The following is a 23,129-nucleotide window of genomic DNA, read 5'->3' as shown; positions in this document are numbered from 1 at the left end:
CGTATATAGTGGAGTGTAGTGTTTTATAGTGGTTTATAGGGGGGTATAGTGGTTTACAGTGGTTTATAGGGGGGTATAGTGGTTTACAGTGGTTTATAGTCGGGTATAGTGGTTTATAGTAGGGTATGGTGGTTTACAGTGGGGTATGGTGGTTTATAGGGGGGTATAGTGGTTTATAGGGGAGTATATGGGGGTATAGTGGTTTATAGTGGGGTATAGAGAGGTATACTGGTTTATAGTGGGGTATAGTGGTTTATACTGGGGTCTAGTGGTTTATAGCGGGGTATAGTCGGGTAAAGTGGTTTATAGTGGGGTATAGTCGTGTATAGTGGGGTATAGTGGTTTATAGTGGGGTACAATGGGGTATAGTGGGGTATAGTGGTTTATAGGGGGATATAGTGGTTTATAGTGGGGTAAAGTGGTTTATAGTGGTTTATAGGGGGGTATAGTGGTTTATAGTGGGGTATAGGTGTTTATAGTGGGGTATAGTGGTTTATAGTGTTTTATAGGGGGGTATAGTCGTATATAGTGGAGTGTAGTGTTTTATAGTGGTTTATAGGGGGGTATATGGGGGTATAGTGGTTTATAGTGGGGTATAGAGAGGTATACTGGTTTATAGTGGGGTATAGTGGTTTATACTGGGGTCTAGTGGTTTATAGCGGGGTATAGTCGGGTAAAGTGGTTTATAGTGGGGTATAGTCGGGTTAAGTGATTTCTAGTGGGGTAAAGTTGTTTCTAGTGGGGTATAGTTGTTTATAGTGGGGTATAGTCGGGTAAAGTGGTTTATAGTGGGGTATAGTCATGTATAGTGGGGTATAGTGGTTTATAGTGGGGTAGAATGGGGTATAGTGGTTTATAGGGGGATATAGTGGTTTATAGTGGGGTAAGGCAAGGCAAGGCAGCTTCATTTGTATAGCACATTTCAACAACAGGGCAATTCAAAGTGCTTTACAGAAACATTCAAGAACATTGCGACAAAATGCAAAAGAACATTAAGAAATAATTAAAACAGTTATAAAAACATTAAAACATTAAAACATTAAAGATTAGAAAATAGAAACAAGCTAAAAATAAAAGCTAGGATAGAAGCTAAAATTGCATAAAACTCAAAAGAGTAAAAGTTATAGTGCAGTGTCAGATCATTATCTGGTTTAATAAAAGGCACCCGCAAACAGGAAAGTTTTAAGCTTTGTTTTAAAAGAAGTGAGAGTTGGAGCGGTCCTGCAGGTTTCTGGGAGCTTGTTCCAGATATTTGGTGCATAAAAACTGAATGCTGCTTCTGCATGTTTAGTTCTGATTCTGGGGACACTAAGCAGACCTGATCCAGATGACCTGAGAGGTCTGGATGGTTCATAACACGGCAGAAGATCAGAATTGTATTTTGGCCCTTATCCATTTAGTGCTTTGTAAACCAGCAGCAGTATTTTGAAATCAATTCTCTGAGAGACAGGCAGCCAGTGTAGAGACTTCAGAACTGGACTGATGTGATCCACTTTCTTGGTCTTAGTGAGGACTCTAGCAGCAGCGTTCTGAATCAGCTGCAGCTGTCTGATTGATTTTTTAGGAAGACCGGTAAAGACGCCGTTACAGTAGTCAAGTCGGCTGAAGATAAATGCATGGACTAGTTTTTCCAAATCCTGCTGAGACATCCATCCATCCATCCATCTTCAACCGCTTATCCGGGATCGGGTCGCGGGGGCAACAGCTCCAGCAGGGGACCCCAAACTTCCCTTTCCCGGGCCACATTAACCAGCTCTGACTGGGGGATCCCGAGGCGTTCCCAGGCCAGAGTAGAGATATAATCTCTCCACCTAGTCCTGGGTCTTCCCCGTGGTCTCCTCCCAGCTGGTCGTGCCTGGAACACCTCCCAAGGGAGGCGCCCAGGAGGCATCCGTGCTAGATGCCCGAACCACCTCAACTGGCTCCTTTCGACGCAAAGGAGCAAGGACTCTACTCCGAGTCCCTCACGGATGACTGAGCTTCTTACCCTATCTCTAAGGGAGACGCCAGCCACCCTCCTGAGGAAACCCATTTCGGCCGCTTGCACCCGCGACCTCGTTCTTTCGGTCATGACCCAACCCTCATGACCATAGGTGAGAGTAGGAACGAAGATTGAACGGTAGATCGAGAGCTTTGCCTTCCGGCTCAGCTCTCTTTTCGTCACAACGGTGCGGTAAAGCGAATGCAATACCGCCCCTGCTGCTCCGATTCTCCGACCAATCTCACGTTCCATCGTCCCCTCACTCGCGAACAAGACCCCGAGATACTTAAACTCCTTCACTTGGGGTAAGGACTCATTCCCTACCCGGAGTAGGCAAACCACCGGTTTCCTGCTGAGAACCATGGCCTCAGATTTAGAGGTGCTGATTCTCATCCCGACTGCGTCACACTCGGCTGCGAACCGATCCAGTGAGTGCTGGAGGTCGCAGACCGATGATGCCAACAGGACCACATCATCTGCAAAAAGCAGCGATGAGATCCTCAGCACACCGATCTGCAAACCCTCCTCCACCCGACTACGCCTCGATATCCTGTCCATGAATATCACGAACAGGATTGGTGACAAAGCGCAGCCCTGGCGGAGGCCAACCCCCACCGGAAACGAGTCCGACTTATTGCCGAGGATCCGAACACAGCTCTCGCTTTGGGCGTGCTGAGACATCAGTCCTCTAATTCTTCTTATATTCTTCAGGTGATAGAAGGCTGTCTTTGTAATTGTCTTAATATGGCTGTTAAAGCTCAGGTCTGAGTCCATGACTACACCAAGGTTTCTGGCTTGGTCCGACCTACAGATTGTAGGTGAGCACTAACCTTTAATCTTTCTTTTTTGGCTCCAAAAACTACGACCTCAGTTTTGTCTTTGTTCAGCTGAAGAAAATTCTGGCACATCCAATTATTGACTTGTTCAATGCACTCACTCAGTGCTTGTATTGGACTGTAGTCTCCTGGTGATAGAGTTATGTAAATTTGTGTGTCGTCTGCATAGTTATGGTAATTTATTTTGTTGTTCTCAAAAATCTGACCCAGTGGGAGCATGTAGATGTTAAACAAAAGAGGCCCCAAGATGGAGCCTTGGGGAACTCCGCATGTGATTTTGTTCAGCTCAGATTTGCAATTAGCTATAGACACAAAGAAGTCCCTGTCTTTTAGGTAGGATTTAAACCAGCTGAGTGCTATGCCAGAAACCCCCACCCAGTTTTCCAGTCGGTCTAGTAATATATTATGGTCAACCGTGTCGAATGCAGCACTGAGATCCAGTAAAACTAAAACCGTAGTTCTACCACTGTCTGTGTTCAATCGGATGTCATTGAAGACCTTAACAAGAGCAGTCTCAGTGCTGTGGTTTCGTCGAAAACCTGACTGGAAGACATCAAAAGAGTTGTTTAGTGCCAGAAAGCTATTTCATTTTTGAAAAACTGTTTTTTCAATTATTTTAGACAAGAATGGAAGATTTGATATCGGTCTGTAATATTTACTATTGATGAGTCCAGATTGTTCTTTTTGAGGAGTGGTTTGATGACAGCAGTTTTCAGGGCCTGTGGGAAGACTCCTGAAACAAGAGATGCATTAACAATCTGTAAAAGCTCTGAGACCATACAATCTGATACTTTTTTGAAAAGGCCTGTTGGCAGAATGTCAAGGCAGCATGAGGAGGATTTTAGATGTTGTATGATTTCCTCCAGGTATGTCTGATTTATTGGATAAAACTGTGTCATGGTATTTGCGCCAGGTTTAAGTGGACGCAGGGGAAACAAACATCCTGTACCTGCTGTGGAGGAAGTGACTGCTTGTCTGATTTTGTGAATTTTTTCTGTAAAAAAGGATGCAAATTCATTGCAGGCCCTGGTGGATAAAAGTTCAGAGGCTACTGACACAGGAGGGTTTGTTAGCCTGTCGACAGTAGCAAACAGGGCACGTGCATTGTTATTGTTTTTGGTGATGATGTCAGAGAAGAAGGACCGCCTTGCATTTTTCAGTTCTGAATTATAAATGCAAAGTCTCTCTTTATAGATGTCATAATGAACTTGTAGATTTGTTTTCCGCCACTGGCGTTCAGCTTTTCGACACTCTCTTTTTTCATTTCTTACCAACATGGTATTTCTCCATGGAGATTTTTTCTTACCAGAGACAATCTTCACCGTTTTGGGTGCAATGGTATCAATAACATTTGTCATTTTAGAATTGAAATTATCTACAAGCTCATTGACAGAGGTCCAGGGGAGGGTGGGTGTGGAAGAGAAAGCCTGAACAAATTGATCACTGGTATTTTCAGTGATATACCTTTTTGTGATCACCTCTGTCTTATCATTTCTGTGCACAGGAAGAGTACTCTCAAATAATACACATGAATGATCAGACAGAGCAACATCCATCACTACAACCTTGGAAATGTTCAGGCCCTTTGATATGATTAAGTCCAAAGTGTGTCCCCTATTGTGTGTGGGCTCTGTCACATGCTGACTCATTCCATAGTTATCAAGAACCTGACACAGTTCTTTGGCCCCTCTGTCCTGTTGGTTGTCAACATGGATGTTAAAATCACCAACAATGACTACACAGTCAAAGTCAACACAAATTACAGACAGCAGTTCAGTAAAATCATCAAAAAAGTTTGCACAGTATTTAGGTGGCCTGTAGATATTGAGAAACAAAGCTCGAGAAGAGGAGTTCAGCTGAAGAGCGACATATTCAAAAGAAGCAAAATGTCCATAAGATATCTGTTTGCATTGGAGAGAATCATTAAACAATATGGCAACTCCACCTCCTTTCTTATGCATTCTAGCTTCGTTCATAAAACTAAAGTTGGGAGGAGTTGACTCGATAAGAACAGCTGCACTGTTATTTTGGTCTCACCAAGTTTCAGTTAAAAACATAAAATCAAGCTTGTGCTCAATAATAAAATCATTGATTAAAAAACTTTTTCCTGCCAAAGACCTGACGTTTAACAGGGCTAGCTTTAATGTGCTAGAAGCATTATTATTATTTTTTGGGACATGGTTTGGCTGGCAAGGAATCAATGCTAAATTTGATAAATTAGCACAATCAGTAAAAATCTTCCTGTTTCTTTGCAGGTTCACCATTCTGTTTCTACTACTTATTAGAACTGAGATAGAAGAAGCTCTCATCACACAGGGCCCCAGCTTATCCTGGAAACAGTCACGTGTACCATTAGCCTTGAAGCCTGGACCCAGCACATATCAATCTGTGCTTGCAACATTTTGTAAAGGAACATCCTTATCAGGCTGCGGAGACAGAGGCTGATTCCATCGTGGAGGGGATGGAGGTTGTGGGTGTCGTGCTTGTGGAGATAGTGCCAAAGTTGTTCGAGGTCGACCTCGTGGGGGGATCATGGGAGAGAAAATGGGTGTAGGGCGGGGAGTAAGTTTAGTTCCAGCATTGACCAGCTCCTTCATGTGGTCAGTGAACTCCAAGAGGGGGGAGGAGGGAGAAAGGGTGATAAGCGAGGATGAGGACGCCTCCTCTTGTCTCTGCTGTATCCCAGGGCTGGCTTGTGGTGGGGGGTGAAATGATTCTCCTTGAAGTCCCCTGGTACATTGTGTTGTGTCTTCCTCCAGTGGTGATTCCTCTTGTCTTGCGTCCTTGGCAGAGGGAACAGATGAATGATGCAGGAAGTAGAATAGGTTGGAGTTGAACAATTTTACTCCTGACTTGTTTAGGCAGAGTCCATCTGCCTTGAAGAGATGTCTGCGGTCCCAAAAAAAGTTAAAATTGTCAATAAAATGCACTAAGTGGGATTTGCATGCTGTTGAAAGCCATGTGTTCAATCCCAGCAACCTGCTGAATCTCTCGACTCCTCTTCTGATTGGCGGCAGGGGTCCACTGATAAACACCTGAGCATTCAGAGAGCTGACCGTGTTTAGCAGACCAGTAAAGTCCCGTTTCAGCACTTCAGACTGTTGCTTCACAACATCATTCGACCCAATGTGCAATACCACATTTTTCACATTTGGGTGTGCAGTCACAATATCCAGGATTCTTTCTGCAAGATCAGAGACCATATCTTTGGGAAAACAGAGTACTTTGATGGCTTTACTCCACATGCTTTTCACATCTTTAACAGCAGCATCACCCACAATCAGAGTTTGAGTTTGAGTTTGAGGCCCAGTTGTTAGCTTTCCCTGTAGCCTTTTACCTTCAGAGTTGCTTTTGGTTCTTACCCTGCTGTGTGAAGAGTTGACATTATCCAGGGCATCAGATCGAGATCCAGGGTCCTGCAACAGTGGAGCAAATCTGTTCTCCAGTTGCAAACTTCTTTGTTGGGGAGGTTTGTTACTCATCCTTCCTTTCACAGTTGTCCACGGTTGGACCTTACTTTGTACAGGGGTTGATGAGGCACTATGCTCGGATGCTAATGCAGGCCAGCCGGTCGCATCATATATCTGAGGGTGCTGGGTTCTGCCTGTAAGTTTTCCTCCCATTTCCCAGGGACATGATTTACACTTTGGCTTTGCACCAAGAACGTTCCAGGGAGGACTACTAGTCGATTTATTGCCCTCTTGATTCTTGGTGGTCTTGTTGGTGCTAATTAGCTTTCTATTAGCCTGTTCCAGTTCACTGTTTTGAGTCAGTGGTAGAGTGGTTTCATTCCCACATAGTCCATTCACCTACGCATTCACTTCGAGCTGGATAATCTTTGTTTCCAGCACTGCTATCTTCTGTAGAAGTTTGTAGTAGTCATCTGTGGAGAAGGGAGGCATCTTGCTGCTGATTAGCTTTAGCCAAGCACCTCGCTCCCGTTCACTATAGTACAGGCTTGTGCTGCTGATAGGCCACGCTCACAAAGTAAAAGAGTTTTTAAAATAGTGGTAGCCTTCAGTTTCTTTCATAAATTAAACTCCCAGTGATTTGTAAGTATCCAGGACCCGTTTTCCAAAAATTTAATAGCGAAAGATAAGCATAGCAATGATAAAAAGAAAGCAAAGCGAAGAGCAACTCAGCGAAGCGTCTGCACAGGAGGAAGAGCAGGAAGCACTCTCTTAGGTAAAGTGGTTTATAGTGGTTTATAGGGGGGTATAGTGGTTTATACTGGGGTCTAGTGGTTTATAGCGGGGTATAGTCGGGTAAAGTGGTTTATAGTGGGGTAAAGTTGTTTCTAGTGGGGTATAGTAGTTTATAGTGTGGTATAGTCGGGTAAAGTGGTTTATAGTGGGGTATAGTCATGTATAGTGGGGTATAGTGGGGTATAGTGGTTTATAGTGGGGTAGAATGGGGTATAGTGGGGTATAGTGGTTTATAGGGGGATATAGTGGTTTATAGTGGGGTAAAGTAGTTTATAGTGGTTTATAGGGGGGTATAGTGGTTTATAGTCGGGTATAGGTGTTTATAGTGGGGTATAGTGGTTTATAGTGTTTTATAGGGGGGTGTAGTCATATATAGTGGAGTATAGTGTTTTATAGTGGTTTATAGGGGTGTATAGTGGTTTATAGTGGGGTATTATGGTTTATAGTGGTTTATAGGGGGTAAAGTGGTTTATAGTGAGGTATAGTGGTTTATAGTGGGGTATAGTGGTTTATAGTGGGGTATAGAGAGATATAGTGGTTTATAGTGGGGTAGAGTGGTTTATAGTGGGGTAGAGTGGTTTATAGTGGGGTATAGTGCTTTATAGTGGGGTATAGTGGGGTAGAGTTGGGTAGAGGGGTTTATAGTGGGGTAGAGCGGGGTATAGTGTGGTATAGTGGTGTATAGTGGGTATATTGTTTTATAGTGGTTTATAGAGGGGTATAGTGGTTTATAGTGGTTTATAGTTGGGTATAGTGGTTTATACTGGGGTCTAGTGGTTTATAGCGGGGTATAGTCGGGTTAAGTGGTTTATACTGGGGTATAGTGGTTTATAGTGGGGTATAGTGGGGTATAATGGTTTATAATGGTTTATAGTGGTTTATAGGGGGTAAAATGGTTTACAGTGGGTTATAGTGGTTTATAGTGGGGTATAGAGAGATATAGTGGGGTATAGTGGGGTATATTGTTTTATAGTGGTTTATAGAGGGGTATAGTGGTTTATAGTGGGGTACAGTGGTTTATACTGGGGTATAGTGGGGTATAATGGGTTATAGTGGTTTACAGTGGTTTATAGGGGGGTATAGCGGTTTATAGTGGGGTATAGTGGGGTATAGAGAGGTATAGTAGTTTATTGTGGGGTATAGTGGTTTATAGTGAGGTATGGTGGTTTATAGGGGGGTATAGTGGTTTATAGTGGGGTATTGTGGTTTATAGGGGGTAAAGTGGTTTATAGTGGGGTATAGTGGTTTATAGTAGAATAGTGGTTTATAGTAGGGTATAGAGAGATATAGTGGTTTATAGTGGGGTATAGTTGGGTATAGTGGATTATAGTAGGGTTTAGTGGTTTATAGTGAGGTAGAGTGGTTTATAGTGGGGTACAGTGGTTTATAGTGGCGCAGAGTGGGGTATAGTGGTTTATAGTGGTTTATTGTGGGGTAGAGTGGTTTATAGTGGGGTATAGTTGGGTATAGTGGATTATATTGGGGTTTAGTGGTTTATAGTGAGGTAGAGTGGTTTATAGTGGGGTAGAGTGGTTTATAGTGGCGTAGAGTGGGGTAGAGTGGGGTATAGTGGTTTATAGTGGTTTATAGTTGGGTATAGTGGTTTATACTGGGGTCTAGTGGTTTATAGCGGGGTATAGTCGGGTTAAGTGGTTTATAATGGGGTATAGTGGTTTATAGTGGGGTATAGTGGGGTATAATGGTTTATAATGGTTTATAGTGGTTTATAGGGGGTAAAATGGTTTACAGTGGGTTATAGTGGTTTATAGTGGGGTATAGAGAGATATAGTGGTTTATAGTGGGGTATAGTTGGGTATAGTGGTTTATAGTGGGGTATAGTCGGATAAAGTGGTTTATAGTGGTGTATAGTGATATAGTATATAGTACAAATATACCATATGTTTGGGTAGAATGGGGCGGGGCCTACATATACAAAATGGAGGGATTTGGTGAAGTCGTGTGCCAATATGGTGTTGAGCTGTTTGTCACTTTTCTGAATGAGTCATAGTGAAAGTTTTTCTTTCTCCATGTTTTTTCTCTTCATCACCGGAGATTATAAATAACTGGCTGAATGTTTTAATCAAACCTGCTACAGTTCTAACTGTGACCTTCCTCTTCCTCTTCTTCTTCCATGCCACCTCTCACTGCTGCTGGTGGAGACAGAGGCCTGGAGGCTGAATATTCTGCAACATGAGGAGGTCACACATAAGACACCCTGGCAGACAACCCTGAAGGTAAGAACTCAAACTGTCCTCATCCTCCTTACACCTTATTTTATGTTTCCTTTCATTAACCAGGAGTGACTCTCATTAGTGTCACCGCTTCAGCTGGAGACATGATTACACAACATTCCTAGTATATTATGCAGTTTATTTTCCTTTTGGGGACAAATGTGCACAACTTCTTCTGAAAATAATATTTATTGGAGTGTTAAGAAGCTCCCGACTCCAACAGTGAGCTGCGTTGTGTTGCTTTACTTTCATTTAAGAAGAGCAAATCTAAGTGTTTTTCACCTGATAGCTATCTGGCTTCAGAGGGAAACTCTCCATTTCCTTTTTCAGTGTTTGTGGAGGAAAACATGATTAGAAACATTCCTCAGAGCTGACGTATATTATGGAGCATGTTAACTTGGAGCTGACTGTGGCTGTTGGTCAGGAGGCCGATAGAGATGAGGAATGGCCCGATGAGACAACAAGAAGCACCTGAACCCCATTAACCCTCAGCTATGTATATCAGCATCAGTGTGTCAGAGTCAGGGACGAGCATACAGGCTCTATATCACGTCTCTGGCCAGAAGCTCGGCGCTCTGAAAGGGAAATAAAAACATTCTTTGTTCGCATCGTGTGTCCACTCTAATGGAGAGGGTGACCTCTGACCTCTGGTGACTATCACCGAGGACGTCAGGCTGATAACTAGTGAAGAACCATCTGCTGAAGTCGTCTCAGAGAAAATGAAGCTCTCTGAATGTTAACACAGAGAAAGAGAGATGTCAAAGCTTTACTCTAAACATAAATGTTAGGATGGGATTAAGATAAGGAGCATTATATTTAAGATAATGAGTATGACATTTAAGATAAGGATCATGATATTTAAGATAAAAAGTATGATATTTAAGATAAGGAGCATGACATTTAGATAAGGAGCATGATATTTAAGATAAGGAGCATGATATTTAGATAAGGAGCATCATATTTAAGATAAGGAGCACGGTATTTAAGATAAGAAGCATGATATGTATGATATTTAGATAAGGAGCATCATATTTAAGATAAGGAGCATGATATTTAAGATAAGGAGCATGATAGGAACATGATGTTTAAGATGAGGAGCATGATATTTAGATAAGGAGCATCATATTTAAGATAAGGAGCACGGTATTTAAGATAAGAAGCATGATATGTATGATATTTAGATAAGGAGCATCATATTTAAGATAAGGAGCACGATATTTACATAAGGTGCATGATATTTAAGATAAGAAGAATGATATTTAAGATAAGGAGCATGATATTTAGATAAGGAGCATGATATTTAAGATAAGGAGCATCATATTTAAGATAAGGAGCATGATATTTAGATAAGGTGCATGATATTTAAGATAAGAAGTATGATATTTAAGATAAGGAGCATGATATTAAAGATAAGGAGCGTGATATTTAGATAAGGAGCATGATATTTAAGATAAGGAGCATGATATTTAGACAAGGAGCATGATATTTAGATAAGGAGCATGATATTTAAGATAAGGAGCACGGTATTTAGATAAGGAGCATCATATTTAAGATAAGGAGCATGATATTTAAGATAAGGAGCACGGTATTTAGATAAGGAGCATCATATTTAAGATAAGGAGCATGATATTTAAGATAAGGAGCATGATAGGAGCATGATGTTTAAGATGAGGAGCATGATATTTAGATAAGGAGCATCATATTTAAGATAAGGAGCACGGTATTTAAGATAAGAAGCATGATATGTATGATATTTAGATAAGGAGCATCATATTTAAGATAAGGAGCACGATATTAAAGATAAGGAGCATGATAGGAGCATGATGTTTAAGATGAGGAGCATGATATTTAAGATAAGGTGCATGATATTTAAGATAAGGAGCATGATATTTAAGATAAGGAGCATGATAGGAGCATGATGTTTAAGATGAGGAGCATGATATTTAAGATAAGGTGCATGATATTTAAGATAAGGAGCACGATATTTTAGATAAGGAGCATGATAGGAGCATGATGTTTAAGATGAGGAGCATGATATTTAAGATAAGGTGCATGATATTTAAGATAAGGAGCATGATATTTACATAAGGTGCATGATATTTAAGATAAGAAGAATGATATTTAAGATAAGGAGCATGATATTTAGATAAGGAGCATGATATTTAAGATAAGGAGCATCATATTTAAGATAAGATAAGGAGCATCATATTTAAGATAAGGAGCATCATATTTAGATAAGGTGCATGATATTTAAGATAAGGAGCATGATATTTAGATAAGGAGCATGATATTTAGATAAGGAGCACGGTATTTAGATAAGGAGCATCATATTTAAGATAAGGAGCATGATATTTAAGATAAGGAGCATGATATTTAGATAAGGAGCATGATATTTAGATATGGGGCATCATATTTAAGATAAGGAGCATGATATTTAACATAAGAAGCATGATATGTATGATATTTAGATAAGGAGCATGCTAGGAGCATGATATTTAATATGAGGAACATGATATTTAAGATAAGGAGCATGATATTTAGATAAGTTGCATGATATTTAAGATAAGAAGTATCGTATTTAAGATAAGGAGCATCATATTTAAATAAGGTGCATGATATTTAAGATAAGAAGTATGATATTTAAGATAAGGAGCATGATATTTAAGATAAGGAGCATGATATTTAGATAAGGAGCATGATATTTAGATAAGGAGCACGGTATTTAGATAAGGAGCATCATATTTAAGATAAGGAGCATGATATTTAAGATAAGGAGCATGATATTTAGATAAGGAGCATGATATTTAGATATGGGGCATCATATTTAAGATAAGGAACATGATATTTAAGATAAGAAGCATAATATGTATGATATTTAGATAAGGAGCATGCTAGGAGCATGATATTTAATATGAGGAACATGATATTTAAGATAAGGAGCATGATATTTAGATAAGGTGCATGATATTTAAGATAAGAAGTATGATATTTAAGATAAGGAGCATGATATTTATGATAAGGAGCATGGTATTTAGATAAGGAGCATCATATTTAAGATAAGGAGCATGACATTTAAGATAAGGAGCATGATATTTAAGTGAAGGAGCATGATATGAGCATGATATTTAAGATAAGGAGTATGATATTTAAGATAAGGAGCATGATATCTAAGATGAGGAGCATGATATTTTAGATAAGGAGCATGATATGTAAGCTAAGGAGCATGATATGTAAGATAAGGAGTATGATATTTAAGATAAGGAGCATGATATCTAAGATGAGGAGCATGATATTTTAGATAAGTAGCATGATATTTAAAATAAGGAGCATGATATGTAAGCTAAGGAGCATGATATGTAAGATAAGGAGCACAATATTTAAGATAAGGATCATGAAATTTAAGATAAGGAGCATGATATAAGCATGATATTTAAGATAAGGAGCATGATATTTAAGATGAGGAGCATGATATTTAAGATAAGAAGTATGATATTTAAGATAAGGAGCATGCTATTAAAGATAAGGAGCATGATATTTAGATAAGGAGCATGATATTTAAGATAAGGAGCAAGATATTTAAGATAAGGAGCACGGTATTTAGATAAGGAGCATGATATTTAAGATAAGGAGCATGATATTTAAGATAAGGAGCATGATATTTAGATAAGGAGCATGATATTTAAGATAAGGAGCATGATATTTAGATAAGGAGCATGATATGTATGATATTTAGATAAGGAGCATGCTAGGAGCATGATATTTAATATGAGGAACATGATATTTAAGATAAGGAGCATGATATTTAGATAAGGTGCATGATATTTAAGATAAAAAGTATCATATTTAAGATAAGGAGCATCATATTTAGATAAGGTGCATGATATTTAAGATAAGAAGTATGATATTTAAGATAAGGAGCATGATATTTAAGATAAGGAGCATGATATTTAGATAAGGAGCATGATATTTAGATAAGGAGCACGGTATTTAGATACGGAGCATCATATTTAAGATAAGGAGCATGATATTTAAGATAAGGAGCATGATATTTATATATAGGGCATCATATTTAAGATAAGGAACATGATATTTAAGATAAGAAGCATAATATGTATGATATTTAGATAAGGAGCATGCTAGGAGCATGATATTTCATATGAGGAACATGATATTTAAGATAAGGAGCATGATATTTAGATAAGGTGCATGATATTTAAGATAAGAAGTATGATATTTAAGATAAGGAGCATGATATTTAAGATAAGGAGCATGGTATTTAGATAAGGAGCATCATATTTAAGATAAGGAGCATGACATTTAAGATAAGGAGCATGATATTTAAGTGAAGGAGCATGATATGAGCATGATATTTAAGATAAGGAGTATGATATTTAAGATAAGGAGCATGATATCTAAGATAAGGAGCATGATATTTTAGATAAGTAGCATGATATTTAAGATAAGGAGCATGATATGTAAGCTAAGGAGCATGATATGTAAGATAAGGAGTATGATTTTAGGATAAGGAGCATGATATCTAAGATGAGGAGCATGATATTTTAGATAAGTAGCATGATATTTAAGATAAGGAGCATGATATGTAAGCTAAGGAGCATGATATGTAAGATAAGGAGCACAATATTTAAGATAAGGATCATGATATTTAAGATAAGGAGCATGATATAAGCATGATATTTAAGATAAGGAGCATGATATTTAAGATGAGGAGCATGATATTTAAGATAAGAAGTATGATATTTAAGATAAGGAGCATGATATTAAAGATAAGGAGCATGATATTTAGAAAAGGAGCATGATATTTAAGATAAGGAGCAAGATATTTAAGATAAGGAGCACGGTATTTAGATAAGGAGCATCATATTTAAGATAAGGAGCATGATATTTAAGATAAGGAGCATGATATTTAGATAAGGAGCATGATATTTAAGATAAGAAGCATGATATGTATGATATTTAGATAAGGAACATGCTAGGAACATGATATTTAAGATAAGGAGCATGATATTTTGATAAGGTGCATGATATTTAAGATAAGAAGTATGATATTTAAGATAAGGAGCATGATATTTAAGATAAGGAGCATGGTATTTAGATAAGGAGCATCATATTTAAGATAAGGAGCATGCCATTTAAGATAAGGAGCATGATATTTAAGATAAGGAGCATGATATTTAAGTTAAGGAGCATAATATGAGCATGATATTTAAATAAGGAGCATGATATTTAAGATAAGGAGTATGATATTTAAGATAAGGAGCATGATATCTAAGATGAGGAGCATGATATTTTAGATAAGTAGCATGATATTTAAGATAAGGAGCATGATATGTAAGCTAAGGAGCATGATATGTAAGATAAGGAGTATGATGTTTAAGATGAGGAGCATGATATTTAAGATAAGGTGCATGATATTTAAGATAAGGAGCACGATATTTAAGATAAGGAGCATGATATTTACATAAGGTGCATGATATTTAAGATAAGAAGAATGATATTTAAGATAAGGAGCATGATATTTAGATAAGGAGCATTATATTTAAGATAAGGAGCATCATATTTAAGATAAGGAACATCATATTTAAGATAAGGAGCATCATATTTAGATAAGGTGCATGATATTTAAGATAAGAAGTATGATATTTAAGATAAGGAGCATGATATTAAAGATCTGGGGCATCATATTTAAGATAAGGAGCATCATATTTAGATAAGGTGCATGATATTTAAGATAGGAAGTATGATATTTAAGATAAGGAGCATGATATTTAAGATAAGGAGCATGATATTTAGATAAGGAGCATGATATTTAGATAAGTAGCACGGTATTTAGATAAGGAGCATCATATTTAAGATAAGGAGCATTATATTTAGATAAGGAGCATGATATTTAGATATGGGGCATCATATTTAAGATAAGGAGCATGATATTTAAGATAATAAGCATGATATGTATGATATTTAGATAAGGAGCATGCTAGGAGCATGATATTTAATATGAGGAACATGATATTTAAGATAAGGAGCATGATATTTAGATAAGGTGCATGATATTTAAGATAAGAAGTATGATATTTAAGATAAGGAGCATGATATTTAAGATAAGGAGCATGGTATTTAGATAAGGAGCATGATATTTAAGATAAGGAGCATGATTTTTAAGTTAAGGAGCATGATATGTGCATGATATTTAAATAAGGAGCATGATATTTAAGATAAGGAGTATGATATTTAAGATAAGGAGCATGATATCTAAGATGAGGAGCATGATATTTTAGATAAGTAGCATGATATTTAAGATAAGGAGCATGATATGTAAGCTAAGGAGCATGATATGTAAGATAAGGAGTATGATATTTAAGATAAGGAGCATGATATTTTAGATAAGTAGCATGATATTTAAGATAAGGAGCATGATATGTAAGCTAAGGAGCATGATATGTAAGATGAGCACAATATTTAAGATAATTATCATGGTATTTAAGATAAGGAGCATGATATAAGCATGATATTTAAGATAAGGAGCATGATATTTAAGATGAGGAGCATGATATTTAAGATAAGAAGTATGATATTTAAGATAAGGAGCATGATATTAAAGATAAGGAGCATGATATTTAGATAAGGAGCATGAAATTTAAGATAAGGAGCATGATATTTAGATAAGGAGCATGATATTTAAGATAAGGAGCATGATATTTAAGATAAGGAGCATTATATTTAGATAAGGAGCATGATATTTAGATATGGGGCATCATATTTAAGATAAGGAGCATGATATTTAAGATAATAAGCATGATATGTATGATATTTAGATAAGGAGCATGCTAGGAGCATGTTATTTAATATGAGGAACATGATATTTAAGATAAGGAGCATGATATTTAGATAAGGTGCATGATATTTAAGATAAGAAGTATGATATTTAAGATAAGGAGCATGATATTTAAGATAAGGAGCATGGTATTTAGATAAGGAGCATCATATTTAAGATAAGGAGCATGACATTTAAGATAAGGAGCATGATATTTAAGATAAGGAGCATGATATTTAAGTTAAGGAGCATGATATGTGCATGATATTTAAATAAGGAGCATGATATTTAAGATAAGGAGTATGATATTTAAGATAAGGAGCATGATATCTAAGATGAGGAGCATGATATTTTAGATAAGTAGCATGATATTTAAGATAAGGAGCATGATATGTAAGCTAAGGAGCATGATATGTAAGATAAGGAGTATGATATTTAAGATAAGGAGCATGATATTTTAGATAAGTAGCATGATATTTAAGATAAGGAGCATGATATGTAAGCTAAGGAGCATGATATGTAAGATAAGGAGCACAATATTTAAGATAAGGATCATGGTATTTAAGATAAGGAGCATGATATAAGCATGATATTTAAGATAAGGAGCATGATATTTAAGATGAGGAGCATGATATTTAAGATAAGAAGTATGATATTTAAGATAAGGAGCATGATATTAAAGATAAGGAGCATGATATTTAGATAAGGAGCATGATATTTAAGATAAGGAGCATGATATTTAGATAAGGAGCATGATATTTAAGATAAGGAGCAAGATATTTAAGATAAGGAGCACGGTATTTAGATAAGGAGCATTATATTTAAGATAAGGAGCATGATATTTAAGATAAGGAGCATGATATTTAGATAAGGAGCATGATATTTAAGATAAGGAGCATGATATTTAGATAAGAAGCATGATATTTAGATAAGGTGCATGATATTTAGATAAGGAGCAAGATATTTAAGATAAGGAGCACGGTATTTAGATAAGGAGCATGATATTTAAGATAAGGAGCATGATAGGAGCATGATGTTTAAGATGAGGAGCATGATATTTAAGATAAGGTGCATGATATTTAAGATAAGGAGCACGATATTTAAGATAAGGAGCATGATATTTACATAAGGTGCATGATATTTAAGATAAGAAGAATGATATTTAAGATAAGGAGCATGATATTTAGATAAGGAGCATGATATTTAAGATAAGGAGCATCATATTTAAGATAAGGAACATCATATTTAAGATAAGGAGCATCATATTTAGATAAGGTGCATGATATTTAAGATAAGAAGTATGATATTTAAGATAAGGAGCATGATATTAAAGATATGGGGCATCATATTTAAGATAAGGAGCATCATATTTAGATAAGGTGCATGATATTTAAGATAAGAAGTATGATATTTAATATAAGGAGCATGATATTTAAGATAAGGAGCATGATATTTAGATAAGGAGCATGATATTTAGATAAGGAGCACGGTATTTAGATAAGGAGCATGATATTTAAGATAAGGAGCATGATATTTAAGATAAGGAGCATTATATTTAGATAAGGAGCATCATATTTAGATAAGGTGCATGATATTTAAGATAAGAAGTATGATATTTAAGATAAGGAGCATGATATTAAAGATATGGGGCATCATATTTAAGATAAGGAGCATCATATTTAGATAAGGTGCATGATATTTAAGATAAGAAGTATGATATTTATGATAAGGAGCATGATATTTAAGATAAGGAGCATGATATTTAGATAAGGAGCATGATATTTAGATAAGGAGCACGGTATTTAGATAAGGAGCATCATATTTAAGATAAGGAGCATGATATTTAAGATAAGGAGCATTATATTTAGATAAGGAGCATGATATTTAGATATGGGGCATCATATTTAAGATAAGGAGCATGATATTTAAGATAATAAGCATGATATGTATGATATTTAGATAAGGAGCATGCTAGGAGCATTATATTTAATATGAGGAACATGATATTTAAGATAAGGAGCATGATATTTAGATAAGGTGCATGATATTTAAGATAAGAAGTATGATATTTAAGATAAGGAGCATGATATTTAAGATAAGGAGCATGGTATTTAGATAAGGAGCATCATATTTAAGATAAGGAGCATGACATTTAAGATAAGGAGCATGATATTTAAGATAAGGAGCATGATATTTAAGTTAAGGAGCATGATATGTGCATGATATTTAAATAAGGAGAATGATATTTAAGATAAGGAGTATGATATTTAAGATAAGGAGCATGATATCTAAGATGAGGAGCATGATATTTAAGATAAGGAGTATGATATTTAAGATAAGGAGCATGATATCTAAGATGAGGAGCATGATATTTTAGATAAGTAGCATGATATTTAAGATAAGGAGCATGATATGTAAGATAAGGAGCATGATATTAAAGATATGGGGCATCATATTTAAGATAAGGAGCATCATATTTAGATAAGGTGCATGATATTTAAGATAAGAAGTATGATATTTAAGATAAGGAGCATGATATTTAAGATAAGGAGCATGATATTTAGATAAGGAGCATGATATTTAGATAAGGAGCATGGTATTTAGATAAGGAGCATGATATTTAAGATAAGGAGCATGATATTTAAGATAAGGAGCATTATATTTAGATAAGGAGCATCATATTTAGATAAGGTGCATGATATTTAAGATAAGAAGTATGATATTTAAGATAAGGAGCATGATATTAAAGATATGGGGCATCATATTTAAGATAAGGAGAATCATATTTAGATAAGGTGCATGATATTTAAGATAAGAAGTATGATATTTAACATAAGGAGCATGATATTTAAGATAAGGAGCATGATATTTAGATAAGGAGCATGATATTTAGATAAGGAGCACGGTATTTAGATAAGGAGCATCATATTTAAGATAAGGAGCATGATATTTAAGATAAGGAGCATTATATTTAGATAAGGAGCATGATATTTAGATATGGGGCATCATATTTAAGATAAGGAGCATGATATTTAAGATAAGGAGCATGGTATTTAGATAAGGAGCATCATATTTAAGATAAGGAGCATGACATTTAAGATAAGGAGCATGATATTTAAGATAAGGAGCATGATATTTAAGTTAAGGAGCATGATATGTGCATGATATTTAAATAAGGAGCATGATATTTAAGATAAGGAGTATGATATTTAAGATAAGGAGCATGATATCTAAGATGAGGAGCATGATATTTTAGATAAGTAGCATGATATTTAAGATAAGGAGCATGATATGTAAGATAAGGAGCATGATATTAAAGATATGGGGCATCATATTTAAGATAAGGAGCATCATATTTAGATAAGGTGCATGATATTTAAGATAAGAAGTATGATATTTAAGATAAGGAGCATGATATTTAAGATAAGGAGCATGATATTTAGATAAGGAGCATGATATTTAGATAAGGAGCACGGTATTTAGATAAGGAGCATGATATTTAAGATAAGGAGCATGATATTTAAGATAAGGAGCATTATATTTAGATAAGGAGCATCATATTTAGATAAGGTGCATGATATTTAAGATAAGAAGTATGATATTTAAGATAAGGAGCATGATATTAAAGATATGGGGCATCATATTTAAGATAAGGAGCATCATTTTTAGATAAGGTGCATGATATTTAAGATAAGAAGTATGATATTTAAGATAAGGAGCATGATATTAAAGATATGGGGCATCATATTTAAGATAAGGAGAATCATATTTAGATAAGGTGCATGATATTTAAGATAAGAAGTATGATATTTAAGATAAGGAGCATGATATTTAAGATAAGGAGCATGATATTTAGATAAGGAGCATGATATTTAGATAAGGAGCACGGTATTTAGATAAGGAGCATCATATTTAAGATAAGGAGCATCATATTTAAGATAAGGAGCATGATATTTAAGATAAGGAGCATTATATTTAGATAAGGAGCATGATATTTAGATATGGGGCATCATATTTAAGATAAGGAGCATGATATTTAAGATAAGGAGCATGGTATTTAGATAAGGAGCATCATATTTAAGATAAGGAGCATGACATTTAAGATAAGGAGCATGATATTTAAGATAAGGAGCATGATATTTAAGTTAAGGAGCATGATATGTGCATGATATTTAAATAAGGAGCATGATATTTAAGATAAGGAGTATGATATTTAAGATAAGGAGCATGATATTAAAGATATGGGGCATCATATTTAAGATAAGGAGCATCATATTTAGATAAGGTGTATGATATTTAAGATAAGGAGCATGGTATTTAGATAAGGAGCATCATATTTAAGATAAGGAGCATGACATTTAAGATAAGGAGCATGATATTTAAGATAAGGAGCATGATATTTAAGTTAAGGAGCATGATATGTGCATGATATTTAAATAAGGAGCATGATATTTAAGATAAGGAGTATGATATTTAAGATAAGGAGCATGATATCTAAGATGAGGAGCATGATATTTTAGATAAGTAGCATGATATTTAAGATAAGGAGCATGATATGTAAGATAAGGAGCATGATATTAAAGATATGGGGCATCATATTTAAGATAAGGAGCATCATATTTAGATAAGGTGCATGATATTTAAGATAAGAAGTATGATATTTAAGATAAGGAGCATGATATTTAAGATAAGGAGCATGATATTTAGATAAGGAGCAGGATATTTAGATAAGGAGCATGATATTTAGATAAGGAGCACGGTATTTAGATAAGGAGCATGATATTTAAGATAAGGAGCATGATATTTAAGATAAGGAGCATTATATTTAGATAAGGAGCATCATATTTAGATAAGGTGCATGATATTTAAGATAAGAAGTATGATATTTAAGATAAGGAGCATGATATTAAAGATATGGGGCATCATATTTAAGATAAGGAGCATCATATTTAGATAAGGTGCATGATATTTAAGATAAGAAGTATGGTATTTAAGATAAGGAGCATGATATTAAAGATATGGGGCATCATATTTAAGATAAGGAGCATCATATTTAGATAAGGTGCATGATATTTAAGATAAGAAGTATGATATTTAAGATAAGGAGCATGATATTTAAGATAAGGAGCATGATATTTAGATAAGGAGCATGATATTTAGATAAGGAGCACGGTATTTAGATAAGGAGCATCATATTTAAGATAAGGAGCATGATATTTAAGATAAGGAGCATTATATTTAGATAAGGAGCATGATATTTAGATATGGGGCATCATATTTAAGATAAGGAGCATGATATTTAAGATAATAAGCATGATATGTATGATATTTAGATAAGGAGCATGCTAGGAGCATGATATTTAATATGAGGAACATGATATTTAAGATAAGGAGCATGATATTTAGATAAGGTGCATGATATTTAAGATAAGAAGTATGATATTTAAGATAAGGAGCATGATATTTAAGATAAGGAGCATGGTATTTAGATAAGGAGCATCATATTTAAGATAAGGAGCATGACATTTAAGATAAGGAGCATGATATTTAAGATAAGGAGCATGATATTTAAGTTAAGGAGCATGATATGTGCATGATATTTAAATAAGGAGCATGATATTTAAGATAAGGAGTATGATATTTAAGATAAGGAGCATGATATCTAAGATGAGGAGCATGATATTTTAGATAAGTAGCATGATATTTAAGATAAGGAGCATGATATGTAAGCTAAGGAGCATGATATGTAAGATAAGGAGTATGATATTTAAGATAAGGAGCATGATATTTTAGATAAGTAGCATGATATTTAAGATAAGGAGCATGATATGTAAGCTAAGGAGCATGATATGTAAGATAAGGAGCACAATATTTAAGATAAGGATCATGATATTTAAGATAAGGAGCATGATATAAGCATGATATTTAAGATAAGGAGCATGATATTTAAGATGAGGAGCATGATATTTAAGATAAGAAGTATGATATTTAAGATAAGGAGCATGATATTAAAGATAAGGAGCATGATATTTAGATAAGGAGCATGATATTTAAGATAAGGAGCATGATATTTAGATAAGGAGCATGATATTTAAGATAAGGAGCAAGATATTTAAGATAAGGAGCACGGTATTTAGATAAGGAGCATCATATTTAAGATAAGGAGCATGATATTTAAGATAAGGAGCATGATATTTAGATAAGGAGCATGATATTTAAGATAAGGAGCATGATATTTAGATAAGGAGCATGATATTTAGATAAGGTGCATGATATTTAGATAAGGAGCAAGATATTTAAGATAAGGAGCACGGTATTTAGATAAGGAGCATGATATTTAAGATAAGGAGCATGATAGGAGCATGATGTTTAAGATGAGGAGCATGATATTTAAGATAAGGTGCATGATATTTAAGATAAGGAGCACGATATTTAAGATAAGGAGCATGATATTTACATAAGGTGCATGATATTTAAGATAAGAAGAATGATATTTAAGATAAGGAGCATGATATTTAGATAAGGAGCATGATATTTAAGATAAGGAGCATCATATTTAAGATAAGGAACATCATATTTAAGATAAGGAGCATCATATTTAGATAAGGTGCATGATATTTAAGATAAGAAGTATGATATTTAAGATAAGGAGCATGATATTAAAGATATGGGTCATCATATTTAAGATAAGGAGCATCATATTTAGATAAGGTGCATGATATTTAAGATAAGAAGTATGATATTTAAGATAAGGAGCATGATATTTAAGATAAGGAGCATGATATTTAGATAAGGAGCATGATATTTAGATAAGGAGCACGGTATTTAGATAAGGAGCATGATATTTAAGATAAGGAGCATGATATTTAAGATAAGGAGCATTATATTTAGATAAGGAGCATGATATTTAGATATGGGGCATCATATTTAAGATAAGGAGCATGATATTTAAGATAATAAGCATGATATGTATGATATTTAGATAAGGAGCATGCTAGGAGCATGATATTTAATATGAGGAACATGATATTTAAGATAAGGAGC

At 35.3% G+C, this 23,129-nt stretch overlaps 1 long non-coding RNA gene across 1 annotated transcript; it reads right to left on the bottom strand.

Annotated features, from left to right (window-relative positions):
* Positions 1–889: 889 nt before the first annotated feature.
* On the bottom strand, positions 890–2,641 carry LOC141775875 (uncharacterized). The gene is made up of 2 exons (XR_012595702.1): positions 1,761–2,641; positions 890–1,725 (listed from the first exon to the last, which is right to left on the bottom strand). It is a non-coding gene; the product is annotated as an uncharacterized LOC141775875 (long non-coding RNA).
* Between the last annotated feature and the right edge of the window lie 20,488 nt (positions 2,642–23,129).

The sequence above is a fragment of the Sebastes fasciatus genome, chromosome 1 (assembly GCF_043250625.1).
Source record: "Sebastes fasciatus isolate fSebFas1 chromosome 1, fSebFas1.pri, whole genome shotgun sequence".
Classification (NCBI taxonomy): Eukaryota; Metazoa; Chordata; class Actinopteri; order Perciformes; family Sebastidae; genus Sebastes; species Sebastes fasciatus.
The sequence above is the reverse complement of the archived record's forward strand: the minus strand, read 5'-3'. Positions and strand labels throughout refer to the sequence as shown.